Raw genomic sequence first — 11,154 nt, 5'->3', positions numbered from 1 at the left:
TCAACCTTTGCTAGCACGTCCTCTACAAGTCCATAAGCATGTTTCATTGATTTGTCTGCCATCTCTAGTGAGATTCTTGCAGCTTGTACCTCAAATATTCCCAGTTTCTCCATTACAGAGAAGGGCATGAGGTTTATCCCTGACCCTAGGTCACACAGAGCCTTCTCAAAGGTCATGGTGCCTATGGTACAAGGTATGAAGAATTTTTCGGGATCCGATTTCTTCTGAGGTAATGTCTGCCTCATTAATGCATTCAGTTCATTGGTAAACAAGAGAGGTTCATCCTCCCAAGTCTCATTACCAAATAACTTGGCATTCAGCTTCATGATTGCTCCTAGATACTTAGCAACTTGCTCCTCAGTAATGTCTTCATCCTCTTCAGAGGAAGAATATTCATCAGAGCTCATGAATGGCAGAAGGAAGTTCAATAGAATCTCTATGGTCTCTGTATGAGCCTCAGATTCCTTTGGTTCCTCAAAGGGAAACTCCTTTCTGTCCAGAGGACGTCCCATGAGGCTTTTCTCACTAGGACTCACGTCCTCCTCACTCTCTCCAGGTTTGGCCATGTTGGTCATGGTTATGGCCTTGCACTCTCTCTTGGGATTTTCTTCTGTATTGCTTGGGAGAGTACTGGGAGGAGTTTCAGTAATCTTCTTACTCAGCTGACCCACCTGTGCCTCCAAATTTCTAATGGAGGACCTTGTTTTATTCATGAAACTTAGTGTGGTCTTGGATAGATCAGAGACTATGGTTGCCAGGCCAGAATGGCTCTGTTCAGAATTCTCTGTCTGTTGCTGAGAAGATGATGGAAAAGGCTTGCTATTGCTAAACCTATTTCTTCCACCATTATTATTGAAGCCTTGTTGAGGCTTCTGTTGGTCCTTCTATGAGAAATTTGGATGATTTCTCCATGAAGGATTATAGGTGTTTCCATAGGGTTCTCCCATGTAATTCACCTCTGCCATTGCAGGGTTCTCAGGATCATAAGCTTCTTCTTCAGAAGATGCTTCTTTAGTACTGTTGGATGCAGCTTGCAATCCATTTAGACTCTGAGAAATCATATTGACTTGTTGAGTCAATATTTTGTTCTGAGCCAATATGGCATTCAAAGTATCAATTTCAAGAACTCCCTTCTTCTGAGGTGTCCCATTGTTCACAGGATTCCTCTCAGGGGTGTACATGAACTAGTTATTTGCAACCATTTCAATGAGTTCCTGAGCTTCTGTAGGGGTTTTCACGTGAAGAGATCCTCCTGCAGAATGGTCCAATGACATTTTTGACAACTCAGACAGACCGTCATAGAATATACTTATGATGCTCCATTCTGGAAGCATGTCAGTAGGACACCTTTTGATCAGTTGCTTATATCTTTCCCAAGCTTCATAGAGGGATTCTCCTTCCTTCTGTCTGAAGGTTTGGACTTCCACTTTAAGCTTGCTCATCTTTTGAGGTGAAAAGAATTTGGCCAGGAAAGCACTGACCAGCTTATCCCAAGAGTTCAGGCTTTCCTTAGGTTATGAATCCAACCATGTTCTAGCTCTGTCTCTTACAGCAAAAGGGAAAAGCATAAGCCTGTAGACCTCGGGATCAACTCCATTGGTCTTGACAGTGTCACGAATTTACAAGAATTCAGCTAAAAACTGACGAGGATCTTCCATTGGAAGTCCATGAAACTTGCCATTTTGCTGCATTAGAGAAACTAATTGAGGCTTATGCTCAAAGTTGTTTGCTCCAATTGCAGGAATTGAGATGTTTCTTCCATAGAAGTTAGAAGAGGGTGCAATAAAGTCACCAAGCATCTTCCTTGCATCTCCACCATTGTTATTAGGTTCGGCCATGTCTCCTTCTTTTTAAAAATTTCTTTCAGGTTCTCTCCAGAGAGTTGTGCTTTAGCTTCCCTTAGCTTCCTCTTCAGAGTCCTTTCAGGTTCAGGATCAACTTCAACAAGAATATTCTTATCCTTGTTCCTGCTCATATGAAAAAGAAGAGAACAGAAAAGAAAACATGGAATCCTCTATGTCACAGTATAGAGATTCCTTATGTAAGTATAAGAAGAGAAGAATAGAAGAAGGAGAAGAGAAAAATTCGAACACAGAGAAGAAGATGGGGTTCGAATTTTGGGTGGGAGAGAAGTGTTAATAGATGAATAAATAAATAGAGAGATGAGAGAGGGAGATTGAATTCGAAATTAAATTAAAATAAAATGAAAATATTTTTGTTTTTATTTCAAATATTAGTTAAAATTCGAAAATAAAAAAAGAGAAATAAAATTAAATTAGGATTTAAAACAATTAGTTAATTAAAATGAATTTTGAAAAAGTGGGGAGAAGTTTTCGAAAATTAGAGAGGAAAGTGGTTAATTGAAAAATATTTGAAAATCAATTTTGAAAAGATAAGAAGTTAGAAAAGATTTTGAAATTGATTTTGAAAAAGATATGATTGAGATTTATTTTGAAAAAGATTTGAAAAAAGAAATTTAAAAAGATTTGATTTTGAAAATTAAAGTTGATTACTTGACTAACAAAAAACTAAAACATATGATTTCAAAATTTAAAGATTGAACCTTTCTTAATAGGCAAGTAACAAACTTTAAAATTTTTTTGAATCAATCACATTAATTGTTAGTAAAGATTTTGAAAATATGGAATAAAATTAAGAAAAAGATTTTGAAAATCATTTTTAAAATTTTCAAAAATCATAAAAGAAAAATGAAAAAGATTTTATTTTTGAAAAAGTTTTGAAAAGATAATATTTTTAAATTGAAAATTTGAGTTGACTCATAAGAAACAACTAAATTTTAAAATTTTTTTGAATAAGTCAACTCAAATTTTCGAAATTTATGAGAAGAAAAAGGGAAAGATATTTTTTTTCTTTTTGAATTTTTAATGAAAAAAGAGAAAAACAATAAAAAGACTCAAAACATGAAAATTATGAATCAAAACACACAATGCATGCAAGAACACTTTGAATGTCAAGATGAACATCAAGAACACTTTGAAGATCAAGATGAACACCAAGAACTTATTTTTGAAAATTTTTAAGAAAAGAAACACATGCAAGACACCAAACTTAGAAATTTTTAAACTTTACACACTAACAAATTGAAAATGCATATGAAAAACAAGAAAAGACACAAAACATGAAAATGCAAAGATCAAACAAAGGAAATCATCAAGAACAACTTGAAGATTATGAAGAACACATGTATGAGTTTTCGAAAATTTTAAGAAAAATTAAAAAAAATGCGATTGACACCAAACTTAAAAATTGACACTAGACTCAAACAAGAAACATCAAATTATTTTTGGTTTTATGATTTTATAAATTTTTTTGGATTTTTCAAAAATTATTTGGAAAAAGAAAAATAAGGATTTCAAAAATTTTTAATTAGAATTCCAGGAATCATGCAATGTTAGTCTAAAACTCCGGTCCAGGAATTAGACATGGCTTACTAGCCAGCCAAGCTTTCAGTGAAAGCTTCGGTCCAAAACACTAGACATGGCCAATGGCCAGCCAAGCTTTAGCATACAAATCAGGCATACAACAGCTGAATTGATGAAAATAAAAAAGCTCTTGTGATGATGAGTAGAAACCTCGGTCCAAAAGATTAGACATGGCTTCACAGCCAGCCAGACTTCAACAGATCATCATGAAACTCTAGATTCATTCTTAAAAATTCTGAAGCCATAGAATAATTTATTTTTTTGAAAATTTTTCGAAAATAAAAATAATAAAAACAAAAAGCTTAAAATTAAAATAAAATTACCTAATCTGAGCAACAAGATGAACCGTCAGTTGTCCAAACTCGAACAATTCCCGGCAACGGTGCCAAAAACTTGGTGCACGAAATTGTGATCTCTGGCAATGGGGTCAAAAACTCAATACGCCCGTTCATAATTTCAATTCTTCTTCATAACTTCGTACAACTAACCAGCAAGTGCACTGGGTCGTCCAAATAATAAACCTTACGTGAGTAAGGGTCGATCCCACGGAGATTGCCGGCTTGAAGCAAGCTATGGTCATCCTTGTAAATCTCAGTCAGGCGGATTCAAATAGTTATGGGATTTTGATAATTAAAATATAAATAAAATATAAAATAAGATAGAAATACTTATGTAATTCATTGGTGAGAATTTCAGATAAGCGTATGGAGATGCTTTGCTCCTTCTGAATATCTGCTTTCCTACTGTCTTCATTCAATCATTCAGACTCCTTTCCATGGCAAGCTGTATGTTGGGCATCACCGTTGTCAATGGCTACTTCCCGTCCTCTCAGTGAAAATGGTCCAAATGCGCTGTCACTGCACGGCTAATCATTTGTCGGTTCTCGATCATGTTGGAATATGATCCATTGATCCTTTTGCGTCTGTCACTACGCCCAACACTCGCGAGTTTGAAGCTCGTCACAGTCATCCCTTCTTTGATCCTATTCGAAATACCACAGACAAGGTTTAGACTTTTCGGATCTCAGGAATGGCCGCCAACAATTCTAGCTTATACCACGAAGACTCCGATCTTTCGGAATGGAGGCTAAGAGATACACGCTCGATCTAAGGTAGAACGGAAGTGGTTGTCAGGCACGCGTTCATAGGTTGAGAATAGTGATGAGTGTCACAGATCATCATATTCATCATGTTAAAGTGCAAGCGAATATCTTAGAATAGGAATAAGCTTGAATTGAATAGAAAAACAATAGTACTTTGCATGAATTCATGAGGAACAGCAGAACTCCACACCTTAATCTATGGTGTGTAGAAACTCTACTGTTGAAAATACATAAATGATGAAGGTCCAGGCATGACCGAATGGCCAGCCCCCTAAACGTGATCAATGATCAAAAGTGATACAAAGATAGTCTCAAAAATGATCAAAAGATTGTGAAATAAATTACTAAAAGTAGTTTTTATACTAAACTAGTAGCTAGGGTTACAGAAATAAGTAGATGATGCAGAAAATCCACTTCCGGGCCCACTTGGTATGTGCTTGGGCTGAGCATTGAGCTTTCATGTGTAGAGACTCTTTTTGGAGTTAAACGCCAGGTTGTAACCTGTTTCTGGCGTTTAACTCTGATTTCTAACCTGTTTCTGGCGTTTAACTCCAGAATAGGGCAGGAAGTTGGTGTTTGAACGCCAGTTTGCGTCCTCAAAACTCAAGTAAAGTATGGACTATTATATATTACTGGAAATCCCTAGATGTCTACTTTCCAACGCAATTAAGAGCGCGCCAATTGGGTTTTTGTAGCTCCAAAAAATTCATTTCGAGTGCAGGGAGGTCAGAATCAAACAGCATCTGCAGTCCTTTTTTAGCCTCTGAATCAGATTTTTGCTCAGGTCCCTCAATTTCAGCCAGAAAATGCCTGAAATCATAGAAAAATACACAAACTCATAGTAATGTCCAGAAATGTGATTTTTATTTAAAAACTAATAAAAATATACTAAAAACTAACTAAATCATACTAAAAACTACTTAAAAACAATGCCAAAAAAGCGTATAAATTATCTGCTCATCAAACATTTTGTAGTCTTCGATGTCAAACAGCTTTTGTGTTTTTGTATGTAAGAACTCGCCACCGGCATGATTCCCAATAGCCATATTCTGTAGAATTTGTATAACATCGAAAGAAATAGTTACTACACCCAATACATTACCTAAATACACCCAAAATTGAGTTCAAGATACCTTACCACAATACTAGGGGGAGACAGTAAATTTGTTCTTTAAATCTTTTAATTCTTTGTTTGTTCAGAATTAGACACATAACAGTCATAATCTAAAAAAATGAAAAACCCAAATTAATTACATCAATATTACAATCACAGCTCATAATAAAATCACTAATCTTATTCTGATATTACCTCAGCTTCAATATGTGAACGAGCTTTTAAAGACGCGAAGTGGATTTTGACATTTGCATTGGTTATTGGGCATTGAGGATGCACATTGGCTCCCACTCTTTAGTGCTTCTATCTGCATAGGACTTTTACATGTGTTGGAGGAAGAACTTTTCTTTTAGGTCGCTCGACAATTCCCTCCTCCTTGCACGAGTTTCAAACTTTTCAAAAAAGTGGTCGTCATGTTGCACCTTTTGGAGCGGGAAAGTTCTATCCTCTACAAATTTTAAGGTTGCCGCAACCCCTATATTTGCAAATTGATCTACCAGTTCCTTTAAATCTTCAACTTGAATCGGGCTCTCTTAACTCTTTTCCTTTTCAAATCCCGCCCGCCCCTCCTGAGTCAGAGTTTCTTCCTGACTCAAATCTATAAAGGCAAGGCTGAATGATGGTGCCAGAAATTCTTTTGGTACATAAGATAATGTCCTGACCATCATCATCAATGCAGTAGTGGCTTAAGGGGGTGGTTCACTACACGGTGAGATATAAAATACTATAAGAATAAGAATTATGAATGATATCAAAAGAGAGTTATATTGTGTACAACTTACATTTTAGAAGGAGCTGATGGCACTACAGGTGTGCCATCAGCAGGTTGATGGGGTTGCGGAGTGCTGCACGGTTAAAGAAAAGTTTTTAAATAAGAAAAAAACCAAATCCACCTTAATTCACCAGAGATACACCCAAATAAGAACCAAATACACCTATATATGAAAGACATGTAACCAAATATTATTCCTTACCCCTTAATTATTTGTTCTCTAATTTTTTTGCTCGGAGACTTTGAAGGGGTTGGTTCACTCTCCACAGGGCTTGGTGCTGTCATCTACGACGGAGGCATACATATTTGAAGTGGAACTCTAACTAAGACAAAATTAAAAAGTTAAAAACTTCCATAAAATAGAACATTAGAAAGTTGAAATTTAGTTATAGAACTCACATCTCGAGCGGTTCAGAATGCGAATATGTCTCCTTCTGAACAATGATCATCTGTTGTTGAGTTGGGTCAGTGAATGATTCTTCTTCTTCACCCAACCTGAAATCCACCAAAATCATGTCAGAATACACCCGAAGCATTGAATAGAAACACAACCTCTGTTTTTTCGAGAACTTACATAGTTGCAGATTTTTCTTTTTATTCCTGCCTTTTTTTTTTTAATAAAATATTAAAGGACTTTTTCTTCTAAAAAATATATATATACAAAATCAGAAGCAGAAGATGGTAATATAAGAATTAAGCAGATGGCAATAGAAACAAAAATTACATGCTATCGATGGGTTTGTTTACGCTATTTTGATCCATCTGTGTTTGAACGATAGGATCATTCTCACTTTCCAGGTTCACCTCCAAAATCCTAAGTAAAAAACAGACATCATTGAGTAAAAGTAGACTAATTAATTACATCAGGATCTACGAAATTCTATTAAATAAAGGATCTTATGTTTTAGACGAATCATATTGAGATTCCATCGAGGGGAGCCCAGCTTCTGGTTTGTCTGCCCTTTTTTTCGGCATCCTGGGAAAGCAAAAACAATCATCAGCAATAGAAACAACTTAAAATCGGCAATATACACTCAAATTCAACATACTCATGTGCAGCCTTTTCTTTTGTTTTTTTCTTTTTGGTTTCTCTAAAAATTTGTTGTATTTCTTCAATATTGATATCAGTTCTGACAGTACATGCAAGAGAATAAGTTAACAAATAAAATTTTTTATGACAAAGAGTAAGTTAGCTTTACAACGTATCTTACACATCATAGGATTCAGTATCCTTTTCGGAAGACGAATCCTCAACAATGTGCTTTCTTTTTCTGGATTGCGTCCTGGAAATGAAAGGCCTATCAATCACACAAATATAAAATTGACGATAAAATACCTCCAAAAGCAATGCATACTTTTTGGGTGGAGCCTGAACTTTTTTATTTGATTTTTTTATTATTGGTTTCGATTCTTCACTTCTGACAACAAATGAGAGACACTCTGTTAATACATAAAATTTTGATATTAACAGAAAAGAAACCAATGCAATGACAATTTCAGAATCTTACTCATCATCAGATTCACTTTCACTCTCCGAAAAGGAATCCTCCACAATCTTCTTCCTCTTTCTGGATACTATTCTGGACAGCAAACAATCATTAGCAAAATATACCCTAAAAATAATAAAATACACCAAAAAATATTACTTACATTTTAGCTGTCTTGGTGGGTTGTTTTCTTGCTTCTGTTGGTTCTTCTGAGTCTTGCTCAGGCTTAGACTCAGAGGAAATAGCAAAGTCACTCTCTGATGAATCACTTTCCAATGAACTTTACTTCTTCTTTTTTGTCTTTTTCTTTTTTCTTTCTTTTCTTCCTCTTTCATTTTCTTCAATTTCTTTTTTAGTTCTACCCTCTTAACGATGCCCTGAAACAGTTAAAACGTTAGTTTACACCATCTACATAAATCAAATACACTCAAATTAAAGAAAGTATTCTGGTCAGTTACCATATAACCGTCAATTTCTGCTTTGATCCTTTGAACCAGTAGCTCCCTATTCCAATGGATAACCTAGAGTGTTCTAGGAATTGCATCTGCTTTCTTGTCTCTGTGTTTTATTTCATGAAAATAGACAATCATCAAAGCATAGAGGCAGCCATCAATGAATTTTTTCTTTTCGAAGTGGTAATTGCTTATGCCCTTGATGATGAAATTGAGCACATGGCTGCCTCAGTTTCACTATGTTATGTTGTCCAATAAAAAAATTGGAGTCATGTGGACAGGAGATACTTTGTTAATGGTAGTCGGCAACAAGAATGCCATTTGAATATAGAGGATGAAAATTCTTTTGAATATTAGGCGATCTTGATCATTGTTAACGCCAATATCCATCATCTAGTCAGTCAGATTCTTCAATGTTTTCCCTTGGAACCTTCTATAACTTTCTTTGTTCTCCTCAGATAGCTCTTTAAAACTAACTTTCTCGGGAAATAGGTCCTCTACAGAAATAGCAAAAAGGATCACCAATTACACTCCAAATCTCTGGAAATACACCCAAATACTAGCCATATACAACTCAATTTATTTCTTGATTACATGAGATCATAAGAATACATTACAAAGAATATATTACAAAGAATTCAAATATAAAGGTTTTCTGTAATCAGTTACCTGATGCATTCAAGTCAAGGGCAGCTCCTATTTTTTGGGTTTAATTCTCAATGCACCATGCTGGGTGTCCAATTTGCTTTTTGATAAATTAAAGGAATATGCCAACTCCTTCAAAAGTTTATGTGGCACATTCATTGGAGGGATGTGCATCAAACCCTCAAATCCTAATTTCTGGACGATGTCTTTCTTTGCTTCACTCATATTTTTGAACTTTTCATGCAATAGTCTTGTGAAGCATCTCAAATTCTTGGTTTGCTGTAAACAAAGCAAACGAGAATTATTTAAATAAGTTATATTTATACTAAAAAATGGAGTTGGTCTAAGATGTGTGTGTGTGTGTATATGTGTGTGTGTGTGCATACATTGCATTTTTTGCCAGCTGGGTTCTTGTTTGCTAGTTACACTCAAATCCAATTGATATACATCTAAATACCAGCCACATACACCCAAATACCAGCCACATACACCCAAATACCAATCGCATACACCTGTATTATTTTTTGGATTACATGACAATATATGAGTTCAAAATGATATTCAAGTCAACTAAACATGCATCAATGACACTACAAGCGCAAGCACAAGCACAACAGCACCAGTTACACTCGAATACGCTTGATATATACTCAAATACCAATGACATACACCTTTATGAGTTCAAAATTATATTTAAGTCAACCAAACATGCTAGAAGCACCAGTGATACTCGAATTTGATTGATATATACCTGAATTCCATCCATATACACCCATATATGAGTTTACTTGAAATACAGTTGAAAGTTTATATGTATACAAACTCACTTTTAAACATGCAAACATTCACAAAAACTGATGAAAAAATACGTTAAACCATTCATAAAAGAGTACCTAAAACAGTTTAAACAACAACCAACAATCATCACCGACTTGAACAGTTTGACGAGAACAGTAATATCTACTTTAAACCAAGAACACATAATGAATCTACTTAATAGAAGAGAAGTATGAAGATATAGTGTTTCGCGTTCGAAATTAGAAAGAGAAAAGTGAAAAACCTCCAAGATTAGTGAAACAGTACCTTAAATAATCTTTCTTCTTTTTTTTGGTGTTTTTTATGGAGATTTTGAAGTTTTTTTGTTGATTTCTTCAAGTGTTAGCGACGATTTTCACAGTTTGTTGAGATATTTCGAACGTGGTTTGAATCTCGACGGTTGTGGTTTTGATCGAAGAAGAAGAAGCGTCTTTCATAATGGTGAGTGAGCGCACTTTGGAAACGGTTGAGTAACATACATGTTATCATGCTCGAGTGGTGAACATAGTTTTTATTGGACTTGACCCAACTTGTAAGACTTGTAAGCCAAAAAGGCTTGTATTGTAACAGGCCTGTTAAATAAATTGATTTGAAATTTAAATTTATATTAGAATTGGTAGATAAAATAAGATAAGTCTCATTTTAAAAAGACGGTATCATTTTAATAGAAAATTAATAAAATTTTACTATTTAAATATTTATCTTAATAAAATAACTAAAAAATAATATAAAATTTTAATTGAATTGAGATTAAATATTGAAATAATAAATCTCACTTTACTCTCAAATTATTATTTATGATATATAACCTCTGAAATACTAATGTATCATTTTATAGGATTCAAAATAAAAATCGAACTTAAGACTAGCATCATTGGAGATCGATGTTTTTATAATCTAACTCTAATTAATGGTATTTCTTACTTTTTATATTCGAATAAAATACGATACGCAAAAAGAAATGTTTTTTGATGAATAATATAATTAAATAAAAAATAAAAAAGTTACTTTTATATATATATATATATATATATATATATATATATATATAACAAATTTTTTAGTGATTTTTCTTTTTATTAAAACAAATAAGAGAAAAGGACATGTAAATAGATAGTTAACTTTTTGATCCGCAGATATTTAAGTATCCGACCTTTTTAAAATTTGTACACATCATTTTTTCATCCATCTGAATCTAATTTATTCTATTTTAAAAACTCTCTCTTTATGTGTGCATCCATATTGGCCAGATTAGTATAATAGAAGTTACGTCTGATTTTTTCGTTGGGTCTGACAGACCCAAATAAACAAAAAAATCGATGC

Source organism: Arachis ipaensis, chromosome B1 (assembly GCF_059453495.1).
Source record: "Arachis ipaensis isolate K30076 ecotype BB chromosome B1, ASM5945349v1, whole genome shotgun sequence".
NCBI classification, from domain to species: Eukaryota; Viridiplantae; Streptophyta; class Magnoliopsida; order Fabales; family Fabaceae; genus Arachis; species Arachis ipaensis.
This window is presented reverse-complemented; position numbering follows the sequence as displayed.